Below are 27,897 nucleotides of genomic sequence, written 5' to 3' on the forward strand. Positions count from 1 at the left end.
CTGCATGCTATTCTATTGTTCCAAGCAAATATGATAAAATCTGCTCCATGCAATCCGATGCATGCAAGTGTAAACATAGCCTTAGGGTCTACTCAAACCGAAGAAATAATAAGTGCACTCACCGCAAGATAGCTGCTACATCTGGTACTTTTATTGGAAGTCCATAAGACAAAACAGTGCAGGGAGGTAACAAGAAAGGAGGTGAGCAGAGGCTATTGCCCCGTCTCATGCTACATGCGCTTCATAAGGCCGCAAGCGGCCTTATGAAGTGCATGTAGCACAAGACGGGACCGTAGCTTCAGCTCACCTCATTTTTCGTTACCTCCCTGCACTGTTTTGTCTTATGGACTTCCAATAAAACTACCAGATGTAGCAGCTATCTTGCGGTGAGTGCACTTATTATTTCTTTGGTTTGAGTTGATACATTGAACTTAATCTTCACATCACAATAAGTTTGCAACACTACTAGGCTGCCTCTGTTGTTATGCTGCAGGAGTGTTGCGATCAGCCAGACATCCTACAGGTGTATGTATCAGCAGTGCCAGGCTGTCTCCTCCTTCTATGCTATAGTTTTCATTACACTCATCTTCGGCTGACGTGCTCTGTCCATACTGCCGGTAGCCAGCCGTTTTAAATGAATGTAATTAAAGGGGTACTCCGCCCCTAGACATCTTATCCCCTATCCAAAGGATAGGGGATAAGATGTCAGGTCGCCGCGGTCCCGCTGCTGGGGAGCCCCGAGTTCGCTCTGCACGTAATTACGCGCAATACAGGGGCAGGAGCATCGTTATGTCACGGCTCCGCCCCTCGTGACGTCACGGCCCGCCCCTTTCAATACAAGTCTATGGGAGGGGGCATGGCGGTAGTCACGCCCCCTACCATAGACTTGCATTAAGGGGACGGGCCGTGATGTCACGAGGGGTGGAGCCATGACATCACGCGGCTCCGTCCCCTGTATCGCCCGTCATTACGCACAGAGCGAACTCGCTCTGTGCTTTAATCATAGCGCAGTGCCGCAGTGGCGATCCCTGGAGTCCCCAGCAGCGGGACCGCGTCAATCTGACATCTTATCCCCTATCCTTTGGATAGGGGATAAGATGTCTAGAGGCGGAGTTCCCCTTTAAGGGAAAATGTTTTCATAGGTGAGTGCCAATGATTTTTCTTTCTTTTATAATAAATTTTTGGGATATTACATTTCTTATTGTGCACCCCTTTATTATCCCACAATGAATGCTCCAGACTTTCCTCTCAAGTGTACCTTATAGCCTTAAAAGGGTTACTTAGAGATTAAAAATAAATCCCAACCCCAGTCAGCTGCCTTACTGATGTTCCCGATCCCTGCTCAACATTGCTACTTCCTGGTTCCTGATGATTTGTTGTCCCTGCAAGAAGTGACTGCTCAGCTAATCAGTGTGGGAAGTGGGAAGCTGCAGGGACGCTACATCACCAGGAACCAGGAAGTGGCAGTGATGAGCAAAGACCAGGAACATTAATGCAGCAGCCGCATAGGCCTGGGTTGGTCAGTATTTAATGCATTTTGGAAAGTCTTTAGACCTTTTTATTTTTATTCCATTTTGTCAATTTTGTTTCCCCCCCATTGTTTTGCACTCAATACCTCATAATGACAAAGTGAAAACAAAATGTTAGAAATCTTTATTAATTTATTGAAAATAAAAAACTAAAATCTTGCAGTTACATAAGTATCCAGACCCTTTACTCAGGACTTAGTTGAAGCCCCTTTAGCACTAATTATAGTTCCAGTCTTCTTGGGTGTGAGGCCACAAGGTTTACACACCTGGATTTGGTGATTTCCTGGCCTTTCCAGATATTTTCTATATGGTTAAAGGGGGTACTCCAGTGGAAAACATTCTTTTTTAATCAACTGGTGCCACAAAGTTAAACAGATTTGTAAATTGCTTCTATATAAAAATCTTAATCCTTCCAGTACTTATCAGCTGCTGTATGCTCAACAGGGAGTTGTATTTCGTTCTGGAGTTCTTTTCAGTCTGACCACAGTGTTCTCTGTTGACACTTATGTCCATGTCAGGAACTGTGCAGAGCAGGAGAGGTTTGCTATGTGGATTTGCTTGTACTCGGACAGTTCCTGACATGTACAGTGGTGTCCGCAGAGAGCACTGTGGTCAGACAGAAAATAAATTCAAAAAGAAAAGAACTTCCCCTGTAGCATAGTAACATAGTTCATGAAGGTGAAAAAGACCAGAGTCAATCAAGTTCAACCTATAACCCTAATGAGTCCCTACTGAGTTGATCCAGGGGAGGGCACAAAAACCCTCATACTCAAGGTAAAAAATCCTTCCTAGTCAAATATTGCAATCAGAATAAATCCCTGGATCAACCTTCTGTCCCTATAGATCTAGAATACATAACCTATAATATTATTAATCTCCAAAAAGGCATCCAGACCCCTTTTCAATTCTTTTCCCGTGTCTTTCAATTCTTTTAACCAAGACCACCTCCTCAGGCAGAGAATTCCAAAGTCTCACTGCTCTTACAGTAAAGAACCCCCGTCTGTGCTGGTGTAGAAACCTTCTTTCCTCTAAAAGTAGAGGATGCCCCCTTGTTATAGATCCAGTCCTGGGTATAAAGAGATCATGGGAGAGATCCGTCATATGCCAAACTCGAGTGCTAGGAAGACATACTGTACGGCGATCCCTGTCTTTGTGACAGATCGCCCTGTCTTAGAGCTGGGCGGTATGACCAAATATGTGTATCACGGTATTTTTGTTCCACGGTATATAACTGTATTTCTTTCACCACCACCACCACCCCCCCCCCCCAAATCATGTGACCCGCCAGCGCTGTTCTGCTCCCCCTTAATTAATTATCAGCCCAGCGGGGTACTACTCACATGTGTCCTCCTCTTTGTTGGGGGCCGCTGGCGCTGGAACTCTATACTGTACGCCAGTGGTCTCCAACCTGCGGACCTCCAGATGTTACAAATCTTTTGCAGCCCGGGCATAGGGATACAACGTACAGCAGTGGTCTCAGCCATTGGCTGTCCGGGCATGCTGGGAGTTGTATTTTTTCAACATCTGGAGGTCCACAGGTTGGAGACCACTGGGGTACAGTATAGAGTTCCAGCGCCGGCGGCCCCCAACATAGAGGAGGAGGGCAGTGCTTGCGGGTGACATATGTGAGTAGTACCCCGCTGGGCTGATAATTTATTGGGGGGGGAGCAGAACAGCGCTGGCTGGTAACATGATTTGGTGGGGGGGCAGAACAGCGCTGGTGGGTCACATGATTTGGTGGGGGGAGGGGGGGGGGCAGAACAGCGCTTGCGGGTCACATATGATTAGTTCCCCGATGTGGGGACAGCGCAGCACTGGGCTGATAATTCATTCCCAACCGGTATTGCGGTATGGGAAAAATTCATATCGTGCAGCACAAAAATTTCAGTATTCGGTATGAACTGGTATACCGCCCAGCCATACCCTGTCTGTCCCCCTAATAATTGTGTCCCCCACTACCAGTACCTGTGTGGCCTGCCCTGCTCTCCTCCTTCCCTACTTACTGGAGCAGACACCTCCCCTGTCAGTCAGAGGCAGAGTCCTGCTGCAGCACTGCTAGCTCTGAAATGGCATCCCCCTTATCTGCCAACTGGGCAAACTTGTTGGGGTGTGCCAGATCAGAACTAGCCTCCCTGACACTTTTCTCTCCACCCTGTTTTCTAAACCAGCTAGCTGCCCGACTATCCGACACCTCTGTCCCACTATCCTCCCCCACCTCTACTCCAGAGAGTACTTGCTCGGTGAGCAGAAGACTCCTCTCCAAGTTGTCAATACGTCTCAGTTTTACCAGTTGCTCCTCTAGATCCAGGATCTGGGCTTCCAAATGAAGAATTCGCACACATCTCGCACAACAATATGCACGCTCAAACTGCTGTTCAAGGATGCACACTGGACTGCCTTTTCCAACATCGAGGCCATACTAGATTTGAGGATTGTAAAAATTAGCAGTAAAAAAATCAAATACCATATTTTCCAGCATATAAGATGTTCTCAAAGGTCGGGGGTCGTCTTATACGCCGGGTGCTACAGTGGGCCGGGACACCCGGAGTATGGATTTTCCATACCCCGGGCGTCCCAGCCAAGATTAATTTCCCCTGTCACATTCGGGACATCCTTGTGCCCCGAAAGATCTTTTTGGGACACAAGGATGTCCCGGTTACTTTTCTGCGGCCCCCTGTTTACTTTAAAAATGCATGGGCCGCAGGGAGGTAGCGCACGCAATGACATCACTGATGTCCTGTGCGTGCCCCCATAGAAACGGCAGAGCAGAGCGGAGCAGCGAGGACGTGTGTGCATGGTCAGTTACTAGCTGCACGTCATCTTTGCTTCGCCGACCACTACTCCTCCAGTCCCAGGACCTACTGCTATGGCCTATAGGCCATGGCAGTAGATTGTGATCTCCGACCAGAGGAGTGGTGGTCGGACCACTGAGGCGAGGCAGTACACAGGCATACAGCCTCCAGCCATACATTGTGTATGGCTGAAGTCTGTATGTCTGTGGTGGGGGGGCACTGCCTGCCTAATGTGGGAGAACTACAACCTAATGTGCGGAGAACTATACTGCCAACCTAATGTGGGGGAACTACAACCTAATGTAGGGGAACTACAACCTAATGTCGGGGAACTATTGTATACTGCCAACCTAATGTGGGGAAACTATACTGCCAACCTAATGTGGGGGAACTATACTGCCAACCTAATGTGGGGGAACTATACTGCCAACCTATTGTGGGGGAATAACAACCTAATGTAGGGGAACTACCGTATACTGCCAACCTAATGTGGAGGAACTACAACCTAATGTGGGGGAACTCTGCTGACAACCTAATGTGGGGGGGGGGAACTCTGCTGACAACCTAATGTAGGGGGAACTATGCTGCCTACCTATTGTGAGGGAACTATGCTGCCTAGCTAGTGTGGGGGAATAATGGTAAGGTACTGCACATCGCGGTAGAGGGGTAGACTTATACGGCAAGTACATTTTAACTGTAAAAGTTGGGGGTTGTCTTGTATGCCCAGTCGTCTTATAGGCGGGAAAATATGGTATTTCAATTATACTCCCGGAATTTAAAGACCCTTAATTTTAAGTCCCTCTCACTTTTATACTTACACTCACTTGTATACTTCGCACTCTTGTATACAGACACACAATCACTAGCTCAGACTATCGCTTAGTATACTTTCTTTTATAGTTACCAGACACCACCTCTCTCTTCCACCACCTGGAAGTGAATGCAAAAAAAAAAAAAAGCATACAGCAGCTGATAAGAACTGGAAGGATTAAGATTTTAAATAGATTAAGATTCTAAATAGAAGTAATTTACACATTTTAAATGGATTAAGATTTTAACCCCTTAAGGACCCGGAGTTTTTCCGTTTTTGCATTTTCGTTTTTTCCTCCTTACCTTTAAAAAAATCATAACTCTTTCAACTTTGCACCCAAAAATCCATATGATGGCTTATTTTTTGCGCCACCAATTCTACTTTGTTATGATGTCAGTCATTTTACCCAAAAAGCTACGGCGAAACGGAAAAAAAATAATTGTGAGACAAAATTGAAAAATAAATGCCATTTTGTAATTTTTGGGGCTTCTAGTAAATTTTTCGGTAAAAATGACACCTTCTCTTTATTCTGTAGGTCCATGCAATTAAAATGATACCCTACTTATATAGGTTTGATTTTGTTGTACTTCTGGAAAAAATCATAACTACATGCAGGAAAATTTATACGTTTAAAATTGGCATCTTATGACCCCTATAACTTTTTTCCACGTATTGGGGCGGTATAAGGGCTAATTTTTTGCGCCGTGATCTGAAGTTTTTAGCGGTACCATTTTTGCATTGATAGGACTTATTGATCGCTTTTTATTCATTTTTTTCATGACATAAAAATTGACTAAAAATGCACTATTTTGGACTTTGGAATTTTTTTGCGCGTACGCCATTGACCGTGCGGTTTAATTAACTATATATTTCTATAATTCGGATATTTCCGCATGTGGCAATACCACATATGTTTATTTTTATTTACACTGTTTTTTTTTGGGGGGGGGGGGTTGATTCAAACTTTTATTAGGGAAAATGTTAAATGATCTTTATTCACTTTTTTTTCCCCTTTTTTTTAAAAAATGTTATAGCTCCCATAGGGAGCTATAACACTGTACTCACTGATCTTTTACATTGATCAGTGGTTTCTCATAAGAAACCACTGATCGATGATTGTGCTGCTTGACTGCTCATGCCTGGATCTCAGGCACTGAGCACTCATTCGGCGATCGGACGCCAGGAGGAAAGGTAGGAGACCCTCCTCGTGTCTTACAGCTATTCGGGATGCCGCGATTTCGCTGCGGCAATCCCGAACAGCTCCCTGAGCTAACCGGTATGGTTTTACTTTCACTTTAGACATGGTGTTCAACTTTGAACGCCGCGTCTAAAGAGTTAATAGCATGCTGCACCGCGATGAGTGCTGCGCGCTATTAGCCATGGGTCCCGAACATTGTTAGAGGCCGGGCCCTTTCCCGCCGTGGCCCTGCGTTATAGAACGGGAGCGGACTCATGACGTACTGGTACGTCATGGGTCCTTAAGGGGTTAAATAGAAGTAATTTACAAATCTGTTTAACTTTCTGGCACCAGTTGATTTAAAAAAAAAAAATTCCACTGGAGTACCCCTTTAAGTATCTGAACTGCTGTCAACAGAGTAAAAAGCAGCTCAGGCAAGATGGCCAACCCTGTAATTTTGTACAGAAATAAAAATCTACAATCAAAAAACAAAACCAGCTTAGAGAAAAAGAATATGTGTCACCATGTGGAATTAGGATGAACTTGCAGCAGTTTATCACCATTATTGAATTTCCCTTTTACTAAAGTGATGCAATCTTGTTGTTATCTAAAATTTGCAAATCTAGTCATATGATTTTGCTTATTATGGATTAATGGGATTGAACTTCAAGAATGACCTGCAAATGCTCTTTTAATCTTATACAGATCAACCAGATAATTCTCTAGTTATAGAGAGTATAAAAGTATATAACCCACAAACTTGCATTAATCTTTGCAAATGAGGGCAAATTTGATTATTACGAAAGATAAAAAAAAGGATAAAAAGTATTCCTCCGTAACAATAACAAAAAAAAAAAGATTAGATCATTTGTCATTTCACCCAACCAGGACAGTATGGCCTCACGAACATGGCAGAACTTGGTATGTACTCTGTGTGATACCATATGGTGCCTCTGCTTGACACAGAAAGACATGAAAAGACATGTTTTCCAGAATATGCACCATTCTTGTTCAGGGTCTTTGTCTCATTAATCCTCTGTTCAAATTCAGGGCAGTTTTTAATGAAATTGATGAGTAAACATCAAAAAAGTGCTTTTGCCAACCATCATGTAAGGTTGTATTAAAATTTCAAAGTCTCTACGTTGCATAGTGCACCAAAGTAAAGTTTTGGTATATAGACAGTACATTTAAATTATGGCACTCACCCTCTGTCAGGATCTGGTATGCGGGGGCGACACAGGTAGTGGATCCTCTGTGTCAGTGAGGTGATGGCGTGGGCCGTATCAGGGGAACGGAATCTAATGGGTTACTGGTTTTCCCCAGAGCCCGCCGCAAAGCGGGATGGACTTGCTGCGGCAGGTAACCCCCAGGTCGTTCCACCCAATAGCGACTCAGCCTCACTGACTGCTGAGTCAGGCGCGGTACAGAAGGACAAGGCAAAAGGCAAGGTCAGACGTAGCAGAAGGTCAGGGCAGGCAGCAACGGTTTGTAGTCAAGGGCAACAGCAAGGGTCTGGATACACAGGCAAGGACACACGGGAACACTTTCACTGGCACAAGGCAACAAGATCCGGCAGGGACAGGAAGGGGAAGTGGGTTTATATAGTGTAGGGAGCGCTTGGAACTAATTGGGCCAGGCACCAATTAATGATGCACTGGCCCTTTAAATCTGAGAGATCGGGGCCGCACACGCCGGGACTGAGCAGGAGGACGGGGCAGTTGAGAGACATGGGATGCGACCCGCGAACAGGCACGTCCTGCCGCTGGGATCGCATCCCCGCCGAGCAACACAGAGCAGCGCTCCCGGTCAGCGAGTCTGACCGGGGCGCTGCAAGGAAGAGAAGAACACCGCAAGCGCTCCGGGGGAGGAGCAGGACCCTGAGCGCTCGGCGTTACAGTACCCCCCCCCCCCTTGGGTATCCCCCTCTTTTTGGAACCGAGGAATCTGTGGATGAGTTCCTTGTCCAAAATATTGGCCTCGGGTTCCCACGATCTTTCTTCCGGACCACAATTCTCCCAATCCACCCAAAAAATGTTTTACCTCGAACGACCTTGGAGGCAAGAATTTCCTTAATGGAGAAGACATCAGAGGAGCCAGAGATAGGAGCAGGAACAGTGACCTTGGGAGAAAAGCGGTTAAGTACGAGAGGTTTGAGAAGAGAAACATGGAAAGAGTTAGGAATATGAAGAGAAGGAGGGAGATGAAGTTTGTAGGAGACAGAATTGATTTCATTCTTGATTTTGAAAGGTCCGAAAACACTAAAACTTGTGACTGCTATTCAGCTGCCCATCCTTAAATAGAAACAAGTGGGTGGCTGAGCAGTAGTCACAGATCTAGGTCCGCCAGTATACTTAAACCTCTAGCTTCTTATTAGCTCTGAGCACAATGGCACTCGGTCCTGATGGTATTCAGCATCAGAAATTAGCATTTACATCTATAGAGGTCAGGAAGAAGGCCGGAAGAAGCGCATTATACTGTGCGAAACTGCCGGCAGTTGCCTCTGAGCACCCTATGCCTTCCCGTCCATAGAGGGATCCGAATTGTAGCTGTGAGACATCTGTTGCTGCAGTGAGTGCAGGAGATTCTTTTGCTTTCTACAGTTGTATATTGCCTAAGATGTTTTACTGGGATTTATCCTAACACCACAATGAGTCTCCTTTCCCTGACAGCCCACATTGTTGGCCCGAGTCTTACCTGCTGTAGAGGTCCTACTTATGGTTGGGGCTTAATCTTCTTTTCCATAGAGAAATAGCCAACTATTCATCAGCTGTGTAGTTTCCCTCCAAATAACAAAGTTACCAGAATGCAGGTTTTTCACAATGCAGAACATTAAAAGACCCCATGACCGTCCCCAAACAGCCCCTTTTCAGAAGTCTGGTCACAGATCATTTACAGTTTAGGGATCCAAGGTATGTATTAGTTTAAGGGTTCTGGGGTCTGTATTAGTTTAGGGGTCTGGTCTAGAGTCTGTATTAGTTTAGAGGTCTGGTCGGGGGTATTAGATCAGGGGTTTGATTTATGGTCTGATCTGGGGTCTATATTATTAAAGTGTTCTGGTCTGTGGCCTATTTTCGTTTAGGAGTCTGGTCTGAGGTCTTATAAATTTTGGGGTCTGGTGTGGGGTAATGTTGGAGTCTGGTTTGAAGTCTAAATCAATTTATAGATTTTGTTTGACTATTATTTAATTTAGAAGTCTGATAAATTTTGGGGGTCTGGTGTGGGGTAATGTTGGGGTCTGGTTTGAAGTCTAAATCAATTTATAGATTTGGTTTGACAATTATTTAATTTAGAAGTCAGATCTGGGTCTTAATTTGTGTTGCTATTGAGTGTGAGGATTGGCTGTAGAAGTAAGGGGCCAACAAACCCTGCAGACTTCTGTTGCGCTCTAGCTTCTGACTGTATTCTTTTGTATAGTATGCAGTGTGCTAATATTCTGCAGACCATATCTGATTACTACATGTTAACTATATAGTGGCATAATTGGATATATTTGAGGAGACCTATGAATCTTATTTTACTTGTTTTTTATCTAATTTGCATGTTTTTTGCGCATATTTTTTTTACTTACAAGATAAGTGATTTCTGAAACTTGTCTATGTAGAGGTTCTTTACATTACTTTACATGTAGGATCATTAATTTATCACTTACAATTTCAAAAAAATATGCAAAATTACAATGCAATGATTGAAAAAACACCGCAAACATAGACCGCCTTCAGTGATGCTCGAAAAACCTGCTTTACAAAGTGAGAAATGTACACTGAATAGTAATTTTATTACAGACACCTGCCCTTTCATAGGTAGAGTGCCCCTGGGGTGCAAATGTCTGAGTGTCTGGTCAATGTCAATGTCTGGTCATTGATAAGACTAGATTAAGCCAACATTTTAAAAACTGCCATCCTTGTTGGGCTTTCCCATGAAGTGGTGTTGAGGGTAGACTGAAGATGGTGTTTCTGAGAAAAAACATCCAGTAAAAGGGATACAGTGGACAAAAACAACTTCTGAGTTGTACAGTGGCAAAATAGCGCTCCTTTAAAGTTCTAAAGGGCCTTAGTGTACCAATTTTTTCGTCTGTGTTCCATATGAACCTATATCAGGGCCCACACTTGCTCTGTACCAGGTAAAAACGTGATGCCTTCTTATGTGGCGAAGGAGCCTCTTAGCCCTCTCAGATGTACCTCAGAGGAACAAAATCAGGACATGCTCTATCATGTCATATTGTAAAGCAATTCTTCACAAGAAGTATTAGGGCATCTAAATCCTTTATACAGAGCTATGTGGAGAGCCTTGCAGGATCAAACAGACTGCCTACAGTTGTATAGTATAGAATCACACATTTTTGAAGCTCTACTCCAGTGGTTCCCAACCCAGTCCCCAAAGCCCACCAACACTCCGGATTTTTTCAATTCCTCAATTGGAATAGAATAGGTAAAAATTCAAATCCTAGACTGTTCGTGGCATTGAGGACTGGGTTGAGGACCTTTGCTCCACGCTGTTGCAGGTCCTTTTTTCTGTTAGTTGGATATAATCAGAATTGTTGTTCAGTCCTTGAATGAGAATAAATATCTTTCTAGGATAAACAAGTTTAGCAGCTTTTTCCAATATATGTGGAGATAAATTACCTGTAAAGCGTGGCTGCTAATAACTGGAAATCCTGTTGTAAACTTTCCAAAATTCATTAGGTCTCATGGAAAGAACAACCTATAACAGCAAAAGGCATAATATGCACGGCTCGACAGGCACCACTGTAGATGTATAAAACTTGCATGATAGCTTATTACAGGCACAACAACAGAAAAATAACACAAAGCATTTCAATTTTTATGTAGACGTAAAATGTTACCACTGCCACTGGCATATAACATTCACAGGAAAGATGTTAAATTTGATTGTTTCAATTCCGTTTGATTTTTCATTAAGTAGTACATGCCGTGGTGCTTTTTTGTTTTTTTTTATCTTCCGCCTCTTTTTCGCTGTCTGCCTGCCATTAATTCTGAAGGGTTTTAACAGATTCAGTCGTTCCGCTTAAAAGTTATGTTCTTTTCAATTTCGATGTCTCTCCATCCTGCCCGCTTCTAAAGAAATCAAGTTTCGGGGATGTCTGCATATACAAATAAGGTTAGACACCTTTGGTCATTCACGGTTCAAGATTATTACGAAATTAATTTTTCAAAATGTGATTCGAATAAAAGCTGTCTTGCCATCACTCTCTGCGAGCTACAAGATTGAATAAAGCATTTGAATAGAAATGTGTGTTACAGCCTTCTTTAATATTTAAGTGTGACATCCATTGATTTGTTTCCTGTTTTCTGCAAAGCTTGACAACATGATAAAATAAATCATAAGAAGAAAATATAGTGGTAACATCTTTTATGGACTTCACATAGTCATCAATCTCACGCTGTGAGTGAATTATCAGCACAACAAAAAGATCTATGTTTTAAGAGCTCCAACCTCATACAAGCTCCAGGTTTTTTTTCTTTTTTCGCAAGCAAACTCAAGGCGGGTGACTGATAAGCATCATTATTGTTTTCTGAGAGCCTAGTTTATAGTGTGTGGGGAAGGTGTTGGCATATATGTTTCCGAAACAGAGGCTTGATCAATTCTAAGTAGACATCTTCTAACATATAAAAAAATATATATAACAAGGTTTCCAGCTGAGCAGTATTAAAGTACCCATCGCACCATGTCAGCGTGACAGGACCCATGGTGTCGCCTTCTTATATTTAATGCAGAATTAACCTTTTTAACGCAATGCCATGCACAAGATATACGAATGGGGGTGTCTATTAGTTCTAGTGTAAAGACATGTGTAGTAGTAGTACAAAATGTATTGAGCCTTGTACTTGACCATTTAATGCAGTATGGGGATGTCTATAAAATGTTTGAAATGTATAAATATACAGGGTGGGCCATTTATATGAATACACCTTAATAAAATGGGAATGGATGGTGATATTAACTTCCTGTTTGTGGCACATTAGTATATGTGAGGGGGGAAACTTTTCAAGATCGATGGTGACCATGGCGGCCATTTTGAAGTTGACCATTTTGAATCCAACTTTAGTTTTTTTCAATAGGAAGAGGGTCATGTGACACATCAAACTTATTGGGAATTTCACAAGAAAAACAATGATGTGCTTGGTTTTAACGTAACTTTATTCTTTCATGAGTTATTTACAAGTTTCTGACCACTTATAAAATGTGTTCAATGTGCTGCCCATTGTGTTGGATTGTCAATGCAACCCTCTTCTCCCACTCTTCACACACTGATAGCAACACCGCAGGAGAAATGATAGCACAGGCTTCCAGTATCCGTAGTTGGATTCAAAATGACCAACTTCAAAATGGCCGCCATGGTCACAACCCATCTTGAAAAGTTTCCCAACATATACTAATGTGCCACAAACAGGAAGTTAATATCCCCAACCATTCCCATTTTATTAAGGTGTATCCATATAAATGGCCCACCCCTTATGTATGTATATATATATATATATATATATATATATATATATATATATATATATAACAATAATAGTGTAGGTATTAAGTGTTAGGTCATGTTCACACACACACAAAAAAAAATTCTAGATCTGACTATGGTGGGGAGCCTTTTTTTTTTTTTTTCCTCGATCATTTTTCCCAGCTGGAAATGTCTGTAAATATTTCCATTTTATAATGGTTTATGAGCATGCCCGGAAAGGGACTTAAATTTAACCTTTTCATGACAATGTGCCTATTTCCGGGTACTTAGAGTAAGACAGCACAGCTTTCTTGCGGTTTTACAGCATAGCTGGTCTTCTTCCTGCTTTCTGTGGACGGTGAATCATAACACACTCAGCGTATCACTGGCCTGCCTCGTCAGATGATGGGCTGAGCACACTGTCATGTAATGAGCCCAGGCAGCAGGAAGAAGGTGGGGCCCAGGCTCCTTACATGACAGTGCGCTCAGCCTATCACCGGCAGAGGCGGTACATCGCTACGTTTGGCGATATGCTGAGCGTAGTATAACTCACCGTCCCCAGGAAGCATGAAGAAGACTAGTACCTGAGGACCAGAACACCGATATCGGCGCAAGAGAGGAACGTCTGAAGATTAGTTAAATTTAGTTTTTTTTTTATAGCTTTTGCAGCCCGGGCACAGAGGAAAAGGAATCATTTTCAGTACAGTTCTCCTTTGATAAAAATGAACCATTAAAATATATGAATCCCAAAAATGACGACATTGAAAATCACTTTTCCTACAAAAAACAAGCCCTTATATGACTTTGTTGATGGAAAAATAAAAAGGTCACGGCACAAAATTTAAGGCGACAGTGCAAAAAACTAAGGGGTTAATACTGCTATGATTAACATTTTTTAAATAATAATAATAACAATAATAATAATCATTATTATTAAAAATAATAGTTGTTATTGTTGTTATTAATAATAATAATAATACATTTGAAATATAACATGATACTATACACAAATATAAATAAAAATATTATTTGTATATAATGAAACATAGCATTCATGTTTGTAATAATAAAATAATAAAAACAACAACAATAATAATGACAGTAGTAAAAATTATATTTCTTAGTCACTTTCTGAATACGAAGATATCAATATATATAAGGTAGGTATAAGCCAGCCTTCAGGAGCATAAAATAACACCTGTGATATACTGAACATATCTTTATTATTATTTTTATCATTGTTTGTTTTGTTTTTATCTTCATTTTTTTCTTCTTTATTTTTGTTACATGGCTTGGTATCATTACTTCAAGAATGTGTATGAATATGTATCAGAGCTTGTCAAACCTTCTGGACACCCAGGTGACACCAGACAATTGATGGAGAAATCAGTCCTGTAATTGTTGGTTGGTCTGCAGTGCCGAAGGCAGGATGGACTCTACTCACTTTATCATTGCTTTTTTCAGAAGTGTCAAGTTTCATTGTTTGATTGCAACTTACTCTTCTATATGTCTTTTAGGGTCTCGGAGAACATTACTTTTCAGCATCCAGACTTTATTTCATATAGAGCTGGGATATAATATCATTCTTCAATATTGCCAATTCCGTCCAAGAATTTTAATAAATACACCAAGTGAAAAATGTTGTGGCATGGTTAGAAATGCACCTTATTTCGTATGGACAATAACTGTGTGTTGGAAATGTCAAAAATACACAAGAAGCATGACAGAATATAGAAAATAAATAAAAATGTAAAGATTTTTGTAATAAAGAACCCCTGAACTTTCCACCTATTATGCCTAGAAGGAAGGGGACGCAACATTATGTAAAGTTGCTTGTCTTCGTAGGTATCCCTCTTGCTTTTCTCCACTCACGACCAGGTGGTATGTTTGGTTAAAGTGAATCAGGATGTGTATAAGTCCTTACAAAGTGTTGCACAGCTAAATCGCTTCATTTCAGGCAATTGGGGAATCGCTGTGGTTGGACCCCCATCCAGATACAAATGCCATATCTAAACAATGAATCTACTTTATGAAAAAACGTATTTATTACGATAGAATCACCAAAATAAAAATTCTCTTCTGCCAGGAAACAGCTGTGTCCTATGCTAAACTCTTTAAAATGGGGTATGATGGAAGTGTAGCACCATGGCTGATCTGGAGGGCTCCCAGCTGCCATGGAATTGACACCTCAAGATGTAAATAGGCTTATAGTGGGAGCACCCACCCTCTGTAAAGCTATTTAGGTACTATAGTTGCTGTTGACAGCGGCATTCAAGGGGCATAAAAGTTAGCCTTAATCCTGAATGTTGTAACAGGATGTCAGGAAGTTTCTGATACAGCCGACACCCTCTAATGATTGCTTGGGTTATTTAATATGTAATTTAACATTGGCGACGAATTACTATTTATTTACAGCCATCTTGCCCACTAAATAAAAAGGACATGTTCTGGATTTATCTGGGCTCCTGCTGTGCTGAAGAACACCCCTTGGGCTTTTGAGCCTCCTTTGCATAATAACAAAAAGGCTTATAACTTGGGTCTGGAAAGGACTATAGAGATAAAAAAAAAAAAAAGACATGACCAGAACCCTGATGACTTGCCCTATGTCACATAATTATGTGTACCCTTGTCTTCCTACAGACAGGAGTTGTACGAGATTTTAATACCATATATTTTTTCTTCCAAAAACATTGCCACACCAGTCCAGAGGTGGCATGTAGTATTGAAGCTTAGCACTACTAACTTCAATGGTCTTGACTCTCTTGAGCTTCAATGTCAGAGGAAACTCATGGACAGTGCTGGTGCTACCTACAGAAGAAGGCAGAATGTTCTTCTAATAATGTACAGCCCTTTTAAGTAAAATAACTATATTTAAGGCAGATGGATTCTAAAAGGGATATCTGGATTAGAAAACTATGTGTCACATACCCTAAGGATAGGGTCACACGTGTATTTGAAGCTGCGGATGCAGTACTGAGTGTGCTTCCTGCTGTGCCCATGTGTCCTGCTTTGTCTCCTTGTAGCAACAATCTGCCATAAGCAGACACACAGTGCATGAGCAGCATACTTAAAGACATTAAGGCTCCCCCCGCTTCCTGAGATAGGTCGAGAGCGTCCGCGATGTCTGTGCATTGTGTGTACATTGTGCATGTGCATGCGACTCAAAGACAACTGTGACCGCTTCTAGTGGCACATTGCTGCTATGAGCAGAGAAAGCAGGACATACGAACAGGAGGCTCATATGTGGGGTGGTCTGTAGTGCATCCGCAGCATCAAATGCGCTGTTGATGCGCTACATGTGACCCTACCCTAATAGGGCATTCTAAGGTATCAAAGAGGACTCTCTCTATCGGGGCCTCCATCACTTAGCCAGAACATCTACATGTGAGTATGTGTGTCTCTAGTAGATCCAGCACAATAATGCATGAAATGGTCAGCCATTAATTTAATGAAATTATTAACTTTCCTCGGATTATAGTTAATCACCTTTTAGGGACCCCTTCTAACAAAAGACATTGTCCAAAATGGGACAATTTTTCCAAGAAAAATCATGACAGGAGAAATACGGCATTATTTAATAAAAAATTAATAAAAAGAAGAAGAAAAGAAAGTACATAAAAAAGATGGGATAAGTCTGACAGAGTGAGCCATTTCCATATAGTGGCTAACTGTTCTGATTTATTAAAGGGTACTCCGGTGGAAAAAAAAATGTTTTCAAATTAACTGGTGCCAGAAAGGTATACAAATTTGTATGAACTACTTCTATATAAAAATCTCAAGCCTTCCAGTACTTAGCAGCTGCTGTATGCTATACAGAAAGTTGTGTGGTTCTTTCCAGTCTGACCACAGTGTCCAAAACAGGAGCAAATCGCCATAGCAAACCTCTCCTGCTCTGGACAGTTCCTGAAAATTACAGAGTTGGCAGCAAAGAGCACCGAGGTCAGTGCAGCAGCTGATAAGTGCTGGAAGGCTTGAGATTTTTAAAGTCATTTATAAATCTGTTTAACTTTTAGGTACTAGTTGATTGGAAAACATTTGTTTTTAACCGGAGTACCCCTTTAAGGCCGGTCCAGGGCTGTGACCCCACCAAGCCCCCTCCCTCTTCCTCCCAATAATGTCTATTTGTATTTAGAAACATGTAGACAAAAACTGTCTTTAAAATACAGATCCTGAACTCCTGATAAATATGTCTACATTTCTTAGATAAAAAAAAATTCTATTTTCACATTTTCTCTAATAGATGTTGAACCTTAAGCTGGGGTATATAGTAAGAATTAACTTTGCAATTAACTAAGCTGAGAAAACTTTCAAAGTGTTTATAAAACAAATCCCATCCATTACAGTAATCTACTTTTAATATTTAAACTTGATGTGCTACATGACCAATTAGCTGACACTTCAGATTATAAATATAATAATTCAACGTATATAATTAGACATTAACACATTAACCAGGATGTAAAATTGACATCTTTATTAGTATTTTTCTCCAGGAACAGACCTTGTCAGGATATTACTCTTCACATAATAATTAATACAATTTAACTAGAGGTGAAAATTGTGGTGAAACTTATTAAACTATGTTGTATGTTAATAATACTTCCCCATATCAGCAGCCAGTTTCAATAATAATAATAAATATTCAACATTATATTAAGGCATCGTTAATGTTGCAATTTTATTGCTTCAAAGAGTGTTACTTTTACTTTGGGAAAAAATCCATACTAATTTTTCAATAAATGTCTATGGGTCTTTGCATAAATTAGATGATAGATAGAATAGATGATTGATATGAGATAGATAGATAGATAGATAGAAGAGATGATAGATAGATATGAGATAGATAGATAGATAGACAGATAGATATGAGATAGATAGAAGAGATGATAGATAGATATGAGATAGATAGATAGATATACAGATAGATAGATATGAGATAGATAGATATGAGATAGATAGATAGATAGATAGATATGAGTTAGATAGATATGGGATAGATAGATAGATAGATATGAGATAGATATGAGATAGATATGAGATAGATAGAAGAGATGATAGATAGATATGAGATAGATAGATATGAGATAAATGATAGATAGATAAATATGAGATAGATATGAGATAACTGATAGATAGCGTATGGATAGATGCCACACACCAAATGGCAAAAAGGTCCCAAGAATTGGAATTTATTTCATGGTGTAAAAACAAGTACATTTCAGTGACCTCACGCCACCATTTTCAAGTTAAGTCACTGAAACGTTGTACTTGTTTTAACACCATGAAACAAACTCCAATACTTGGGACCTTTTTTGCCGTTTGGTGTGTGGCATCTATCCATACGCTATTCAGTTGGAATCATTTGCCAGGATCCTTTTTTTTTTTTTGTATTAAAGGTTTTTATTGGTATTAACAATAATAGTAACATTACAGCAAAAAGTAGATTGCAGAACAGCCTACAGATATGCAAACAGAATAGGCAAGTTGCAACACTTCCACAAATGTGAAATATAACATCAATGCATGTGTAAGAATATATGTGGAAACTCACGGTCGACAGTTGTCGTCTATATGAGTCACGAGACAGTCTCTTTTCATGTCGCAACCGGCAATGAGATAAGTTGACATGTTACGTAGGCGCACTTGGTAAATCAATCAAATCGACATACAAGGGGGAAAGGGAGAAGGATAAAGGAGGGAAAAGGAAGAGGGAAAGAGAACAGAGAAGGATGCTGAAGTAAGGGTGTAGATGCAAGGGGGGTGCATACCTCAGGTGATCGCGTGCACAGACCAGGCCCCGACCGTCTAGCAGCTTGACATAACTAGGCGGGTCACACACCCGAGAAGAGATATGGACACCAAGTGGGGGCCAGTCTATGTGTGGAGCGATCTATATTCGGGGGAGGACACAAAGGATGTCCAAGGATGCCATATCTGGTGGTATTTGGTCAGCTGCCTGGAGGAGTCGGCCATTCCTCCATTCTGTGGATAGTAGACAACTCCTGCAGCCAGTCTGAGAAGGTGGGGGGGGGAGGTGGACTTCCACATTCTAGGTATTACCGATTTAGCAGCCAGCAACATGAATCTTATCAATCGAGAGGTACTCCTCGGCACCGATGGAGGGAGGACTGAAAGGAGAAGGGGAACAGGGTCAGGGGGAAGGCAAACTTCAGTCAGCCGGTAGATCAGGTTTATCACTTGGTCCCAAAAGGGAAGAAGCAATGGGCAGTGGAACCAGACATGGGACATGTTACCACCCCGCCCACCGCACCTCCAGCAGTGATCAGGCACTCCGGGGTAGATACGGGACAGGAGGGTAGGCACTCTATACCACCTTGTCAACACCTTGTAACAGGTCACCTGTGCTTTACTGGATATTGAAGTCTTATGGCAAGAAGAGATCGCCTGTCCCCACTCCTCGTCCGAGAGTGCACGGTTCAACTCTCTCTCCCAACCCATACGGAAGGGGAGAGGGTCATCACGAAGTGTATCTATGAGGAGAGCGTATAAGGTGCTAATCGGCCGAGCCGAAGCAGAGCCAGAGGTGCATAATCTCTCAAACGAGGACAGTGGACGGTAGAGGTTAAGACGCGCCCCTCTAGTAATGTAAAAATGACTTAACTGTGTATACTGATAGCTAACAAGGGGCGAGGGCAGTATTTGCCAGGATCCTATACCTGCGTGCACTCACCTCATTGTTCCTTTTATTTTTAGATGTACTGCTTTTATCCTTCCTGCTTATTAGATAGATAGATTGAAAAAGATAGACAGATAGATGGATAGATAAAGAAGACCACAGTTATTGGATGAAACGTTGTTGTGTTAACATGAGGTGGATGAACCCACAAGATTTGCTTCACATATCCTGGAGTGCTGCTGGAGTTTTTTCTGTAATAGATAGATAGATAGATAGATATATAGATAGATAGATAGAATAAATATATGATAAAAATAGATAGATAGATAGATAGTAGAAAAATATAGGCAGCCTACCACAAGTAGACTTCAAACAAAACGTGGATTTATTCCATGATAGGAGAGACTGTCTCTCACATCATGGAATAAATCCACTATTTGTTTGAAGTATACTTGTGGTAGGCTGCCTATAATTTTCTATACATTGAGGAACCAGTGGACCGAGGTTCAGACGATGCGGGCATCCCAAATTCTTTTTTTCTACTTGTTTTTGGAGGTGCTGCTCTTATTTGATATTTAGATAGATAGATAATTAGATATTCCAAAATAGGCAGTGGCAACTCCATTTTAGTGAGAAAAAAAAGCGTGTCTTTATTCACACAATGTGAGGCGATGTTTCGGCTTGCTCACCAAGCCATTTACAAGCAGCAAATAAGGGGACAAAGTGCATTTTTATGGTAACACAGGACCATTAAAAGAATTAATCAATCAATACAATAATGTGCATAAAAAGTGTAGATAGACATTACAATTAAATAAAGTGACCCGTGCATGATCTTCAGGAATATACAAATATATTTATATATTCAAAGTGCAAAAGCATACAATTATACTGCTCAAATATACATATTCCCCAATAAAATCATCAGTGTACACCTGGGAACTTATGTGCTAAATCAGATGGGCGGAGAGTAAAATCACTCACCGGTCACATACTGTATAATGCTGGCATGCAGACGCCGGAGTTCGGCAGTTCCTTACAGTATCTATTTGCACCCATTGCATCTGGTTGGTGTTGCCTATGGTAATGCCACCGGCTTGCTAGGATGGGTTTCTGGGTTTGCGATGCTTTTGCGCTGCACCCCAGTGTGCCCTTGTTCAGTAAGTGTTCACTGGGAGATTGCTGTTCAGCTATCTACTAAATGACCTTTTCCAAGATGGTTCTAGCATTCTTCATATTGGCTATGGCGCATTTGCGTTCTGCAGAGCCGCGTTGTCTTGGTAACTGTATCATGTGACTAGCTAGTGTGATGTCACATCCTGCTTTTACTGCTCCCTAACCAGAACTGACAAACTCCAGCATCCGCATGTCAGCATTATACAGTATGTGAGTAATTTTACTCCCCCCGCCCCTCTGGTTTAGCACATAACAAGTTCACAGGTGTACACTGAGGATTTTATTGGGAATATGTATATTTGAGCAATATAATTGTATGCTTTTGGACTTTGAATGTATAAATGTTTTTGAATTCAAATAGAGAAAAGAAACATGGTCGCACATCCACAAACATGCACATTGATCTATTGCTTCCCAGCAACATATATTAAACTAACAGGTCGTTAGTATACTTTATGATCATGAAGTGTAAGCCCGCTAGCCCCGTCACGGCCACCTGTAAGTAGCGGGTCCCTAACGTCCCTATCATAAAATGGGGCAACACTGAGCGTCGACCAGCACCGCCGCAACACCAGTGCCCACTGGGGGAACAACCCACTGGCAGAGCAGCCCCAATGCCACTCAAACCAGTAAAAATGTGTTTGTATATTCCTGAAGATCATGCACAGGTCACTTTATTCAATTGTAATGTAAATGTACACACTTTTAATGCATGTTATTGTTTTGATTGATAAATTGTTTTAATGGTCCTGCGTTACTATAAATATGCACTTTGGCCACTGATTTACTACTTGAAAATGGCTTGGAAAGCAAGCCGAAACGTCGCCTCATGTTGTGTGAATAGAGACACTCTTTTTTTCACTTAAATGGAGTCGCCACTGCCTATTTTAAAATATTTACATTGAAGTCTTGGACCTGGGCTTCATGCAAGTTGGCACCAATGCATCTTTTTGGTGGATAGATAGATAGATGGAATAAATAGATGATAAAATAGATAGATATGAGAGAGATAGATATGCGATAGATAGATAGAATAAATAGATGATAAAATAGATAGATACGAGATAGATAGATTAAATATTTCTCAATGTAATGTATGGACACTTTAGGTATACCAGAGCAGGAGATTCTTACACAGTAGAGCTTTTTTTGGACAAGGGGGGGGGGTCCTAGGTGCGGGATATTCCCTCCATTATGTCTATATGCCTTTGTAAGACATATGAATGGGAGTTGCAGTCCTGAGAAAACCACATACTATATGTATACTGTGGAGATGCAGAAACGAAATATCAAGTATTTATAAAGATGGGTACATGTGACTGATATCTGACTGCTCTATGAAATACATGCTGGGTGGAGATGCTACTTTTTAGACCAAGTAATATCTCTGGGGGACCCAACTACCCAAGCTGACTGGAGCTGCAACAGAAGCATATGCACCACCATGGTATTTATTTTACACGGAGCTGCCAGAGATAGCCAAATACAACAGCAGTATTGATGTGTCTGTACAAGTCAAAACAATTAAAATATTGTACCATACAATGAACAACTTAACAAAAAAACTGTTTTTCAATCACCTGACCTCCCATAAAATGTAATAAAAAGTGATCAAAAAGTATGTCTCAAAAAGGTATCAATAAGAACTAAACTTTGTCCAGCACAAAATAAGAACACCAGTCAGGGCAAAAATACTTGAGGTATGAGGATATCTTAGGATATGGTGACATGAAGCTATTTGTTTTTATAAGTTTTTATTTCATTTTATAAAAAGTAGTAAAATATATCAGAAATGATATAGCTGTACAAAAATACAACATACAAAAAAGCAAGCCTTTATACAGCTAGGGAAAATACAAAAAATGTTTTGAAAAATTTAAAAAGATTCTGCCCATACTGTCAACAGCGCTAAAGAGTCAAAGTACCTTTCTATTTTGGGATGTAAATTCTCAGCAGCCATTCATCCTGAATAGTAGATATGTCAGTAGATGTTCTTCAATATTTTCCACCTGTGCTTACACCCTAAATAAGATTGTGTCTTGCCTGTATCCTACTGGGAGCTGAAATGACACCTTGCTCTTGAATCAATGGGAACGGCCTCCAACTTTTTTCTGTGAACTGCTTAGAATTTTAGAAGTACAGTCATAGTAATAGTTGAGCGCTACATCAGCTGCTCTCTAACAGACTGCATGTGAGCTTTACAGGAGATCCTAAGGCTTGATAAAGGCTTAACCATCCACTGGGTCAAAATGTTGCTATTTAGATATACTTTAGCAATTTCTCCCTATACTCTACATTCTGTGACTTGTCTCTAAAATACAAATAACCATTGTAAATTCTACTATTTTGCATTCGCAACTCTTACAGACATAAGAGTTTCCATGGTAACAGACTACAAAGAAAGCCTAAGTAGTCTGATCCTGCAATCAGACAGTTTCCTGCCATCTTACTAACCTACCAAATGTATGTTTGACCGAAGAGTGTATGGCTTATCAAGTTTGTCATTTGTAAGCATATAACCTGTGAAAACTCATAGGTCTGCATGGGACCTGTAGACAAAAAACAATGGAAGTTCTGGATACCTGTAAAGTTGAACTCTCACCCCTTCTTCAGATAGCATGGAGATATGCCTGTGTACGCCGGGTGGCTCAGCGTGTCCTGTGTCTCTGCACGATGATCTAGAGAATGGGCTACTACAATTTGACTTTGTTTTATTTATTTGTGCTTTCAAACAAGCAGTTCAAATAGCATTATATTTTAATATTGTGGACATTTCTGAACCTGGTGATACTGTAAACAATAAATTTTTGTTTTTGTTCTGTAAATCAATAAATTGTTAACTGTATTAGTAAAGTCTACGTCTACATGGCAGACACAGAGGTTTTCATTAATATTATTATTAATAATAATAATAATAATAATAATAATATTTATATAGCTCCAAAAAAATCTGCAGCAGAATTTTGGTGGTAGAAATAAAGTAAAATATTAGAAATTACAACATTACTGTCACGCTCTGCGCTCCGGCCGCAAGCACCGGCCGTGAGTGCATTGTCCCTGTGTCCCCGACTGCCAGAGGGGCTGGGATTTGCATTGCGGGACATGCTCGCATGCAAATTCCAGCCTGTCACTCATCATGCTCCGCTGCCGACTCCTCCTCTGTGTCTCAGTTCCGGCGCATGCGTCTCCGTCTCCTAGGGCGTGCACACGTGCCGTAGCTCTGAAATTTAAAGAGCCAGTACATCTATAATTAGTTGGTACACCTAGCACTACATTATAAAGTCCCTGCATCTCCCACACTTCCCTGCAGGATCTCCAGTGCCCCTAGCCTGAGATTAACCATTCCATATTACCTGTGTATCCAGACCTTACGGCTACATTATTTGACTTCGCACCTTTGCCGCCTGCCTTGACCTTCTGCTACGTTTTACTACACTACTGCCTCATCCTTTGGTACCTCGCCTTGCCCAACTACCTGTGTGGTCGAGCCGTGTCGGGGCTAGCGACCTGGGTGTTGCCTGCCACAGCAAGTCCATCCTGCCTTGTGGCGGGCTCTGATGAAGACCAGCAGCACCTTAGACTCTAGTCCCCGATACGGTCCGTGTCATCAGCCACTCTGGTTAGAGGATCCACATCCTGCTCCGTAACAGCAAGATCTGGCCATGGATTCTGCTGGGATTCCTCTGCCAGATAATCCGAATCTCGCTTCAATCGTGGCGCTCCAGTCACAGCAGTTGGCCCAGCAGGCACAACAGTTGAGCCAGTTATTCACCATGATGCAGCAGTTGCTAACTGCTCAGCAGCAACTGCCACAACCACAGCCTCCCCTGCTCCAGTGCTGCCTCCCGCTGCTGCAGTCTCCTCCAGAACAAAACCCTGCCTGTCTCTTCCAGAGAAATATGAGGGGGATCCTGTTGTGGTTTCGTTATTCAGTGCTCCATGCACATAGAACTCATGGTGGAACTGTTCCCTACGGAATGAGCAAAGGTGGCCTTCGTCATCAGTCTCTTAATTTCAAGGGATTTGGCCTGAGCAACTTCGCTTTGGGATCGCAGTGATCCTCTCACAACCAATCTCTAGGCTTTCCTGATGGTATTTCAGGGTGTCTTTGAATAACCCACCCGAGCTTCCTCCGCTGAGATGGCGTTACTGAGTCTTTCGCAGGGCAACTCCTCTGTGGGCGAATATGCCATTCAGTTTCGTACCCTGGCATCAGAGTTATCATGGAACAATGAAGCTCTTTGCGCCACCTTCAACTATCTAGTCACATTAAGGATGCCAACCAGAGACGGGGAGGAGGGCGGGGTAAGTGAAACCTCCCTGTGTAATAAAGAAAACTGTGCCCTGAAGCGGAATGTGACCCTCCGCATAGGGACACAGTTGAGGGAGGGTAGTGGGAATGTAATGAGAGGGAGCGGCCTGCAAAGCAGAAAACTGTGTCCCTGTGTGGAGGGTCACATTCCGCTACAGAGCACAGTTTTCTTCATTACACCGGCATTTAGCGTTGCTTGCACGAAGCAGGGCTAAATCCCGGGCATCGGGCAATACAAATTTTATATACTTGGTGCGAGCTGTGTCTGCCGCCCGGCGTCCTTGTTGCTATGGCGCCCTGTGCGGCCGCACAGCTCCCACACCCCTAAGGCCGGCCCTGGCCTACCATGGTTGCAACTCCATGCCCGCAGTTGAATTGGAAAACTGGAGAAGTTCTTCGTTGGGGACCGCATTGCAAAAACCACTGTATTCAAATACATTTGTCTAAGTTGGAACCATCTTCTTGTCCTCTACCCGGTTTGCCTTTGTTCCTTCAGGACTTTGCTGATATCTTTAGTGAAAAACAAGCTGAAGTTTTACCACCACATCGTCCCTATGGTAGTCCTATTGACTTACTGCCCAACTCCACACCTCCACGGGGCAGAATCTACCCTCTGTCGGTCCCTGAAACTCAGGCTATGTCTAATTACAACCAGGAGTATCTTCAGAAGGGATTTATCAGGAAGTCTTCTTCCCCTGCTGGAGCCGGGTTCTTCTTCTTGGAAAAGAAAGACGGGTCTTTGCGACCTTGCATCGACTACCGAGGCTTGAATAAAATTACAGTAAAGAACTGCTACCCACTTCCTTTAATCTCAGAATTATTTGATCGTTTGTGGGGTGCCAGGATCTTCTCTAAACTAGGCCTATAATTTGATTCAAATACGAGAAGGGGACAAGTGACAAGACTGCGTTTAATACTCGTGTGAGGCATTTTGAGTATCTTGTGATGCCAATCGAACTCTGTAATGCTCCAGCAGTCTTCCAGGAGTTTGTCAATGAAATTTTTCGTGACCTCCTATACTCCTGTGTCATCGTCTATTTGGATGACATTCTCATCTACTCGCCCAATTTCCACACACATCGTTCACACCTCCGCCAAGTGTTACAGCGTCTCTGAGACAACCATCTTCATGCGAAACTTGAGAAGTGTACTTTTGAAAAGACCAGCCTTCCGTTTCTGGGGTATATTGTTACCAGTCAAGGTCTACAAATGGATCCTAACAAGTAATCCGCTCTACTGGAGTGGCCTCAACCTTCTGGCTTGAAAGCAATTCAACACTTCTTCAGCTTTGCCAATTATTATGGGCAATTTATTCCTCACTACTCCACCTTGGTTGCCCCCATCGTTTCTCTTACCAAGAAATCCGAAGGTCCTGAGGCCAAAGAAGCCTTCACACAGTTAAAGTCCGCCTTTGCTTCTGCTCCTGTGTTGTCAAGACCCGATCCAGGCAAGCCACTTATTTTGGAAGTGGATGCTTCTTCAATTGATGCAGGTTCAGTTTTGACACAAAAAAACCTCCAAAGGAAGAACTGTAACCTCTGGATTTTTCTCTAAGACCTTCTCTCCTGTGGAGAGAAATTATACCATTGGAGATTGCGAGCTCTTGGCTATTAAGTTGGCCTTGGAAGAATGGCGTCATCTCTTGGAGGGCTCTGTACACCCGTTTACTATTTATACTGACTATAAGAACTTGCTCTGTCTACAGACTGCCCATCGTCTCAACCCTCAACAGGCTCACTGGTCTCTGTTCTTCTCCAGATTTGACTTTTTTTTATTCATTTCCGTCCAGCAGAGAAGAAACTTCGGGCTGACGCTCTATCTAGATCTTCTGAAATACAAGACCAAGAATCTCACCTTCAACATATTGTTCCTCCTGATCGTCTCATTTCTGCAGCACCAGCAAGTCTTAAGCACCTTCCTCCTGGGAAGACTTGCATAACTCCCCATCTAAGACTCCGAGTCTTGAAATGGGGTCATTCCTCTCTGTTGGCTGATCATGGTGGTATTCGTAAGTCCTTGCAACTCATCTACCGACAGTATTGGTGTCCAACTTTAAAACAGGATGTCGTTGACTTTGTTTGTTCCTGCTCGGTCTGTGCCAGGGACAAGACCCCTTGTGCAAAGCCTGCTGGTCTACTACATCCTTTACCAGTTCCTGAGCAGCCCTGGACCGACATAGCAATGGATTTTATTATTGACCTTCCTTCTTCTGGCGGCAATATAGTCATCTGGGTTGTCGTGGACCGATTTTCCAAAATGGCTCATTTTGTGCCCTTGCCAGGTTTTCCATCTGCATCACAGCTTGCCAAGCTATTCCTTTGTCATATCTTCCGTCTCCATGGATTGCCTACTCATATCGTCTCCGACTGGCGAGTGCAGTTAATTTCTAAATTCTAGAGGGCCCACGTCTTACGTCTCCAAGTTAAATTGGACTTTTCCTCAGTTTACCACCCTCAATCCATTGGTCAGGTCGAAAGGGTGAACCAAATCCTGGGGAACTATCATTGCCATATTGTCTCTGCTCGCCAAGACGACTGGGTCGATTTACTACCCTGGGCCCCGTTTTCCTACAACCATAGGAATTCTGAATCCACTGGGACTTCACCCTTCTTTGTGGTCTATGGGCTTCATCCTAGTCCTCCTCTTCCCTTGTCTTCTTCTTCTTCCGGAGTTCCTATGGCTGATGAACTAGTGTGGAATTTTGCCTCCATCTGGCAGAAGACTCGTCACTTCCTTTTATATGCCACGACCCGTATGAAGTCACAAGCGGACAAGAAAAATGCCCTCCTCCCGAATTCTCTCCTGGGGACGGAGTGTTGTAGTCTTCCAGATATCTCCGCTTTAAGGTACCCTCTTATAAACTGGGTCCACAGTATTTGGGTCCCTATAAAGTAAAAAAAGGACTTAATCCCGTGGTTTATTCCCTCCACCTGCCCTCCTCTCTCCGGATCCTGAATTCCTTCCATGTCTCCCTCTTTAAGCTTGTCATTCACAATC

The sequence above is a fragment of the Hyla sarda genome, chromosome 7 (genome assembly GCF_029499605.1).
Source record: "Hyla sarda isolate aHylSar1 chromosome 7, aHylSar1.hap1, whole genome shotgun sequence".
In the NCBI taxonomy this organism is placed as follows: domain Eukaryota; kingdom Metazoa; phylum Chordata; class Amphibia; order Anura; family Hylidae; genus Hyla; species Hyla sarda.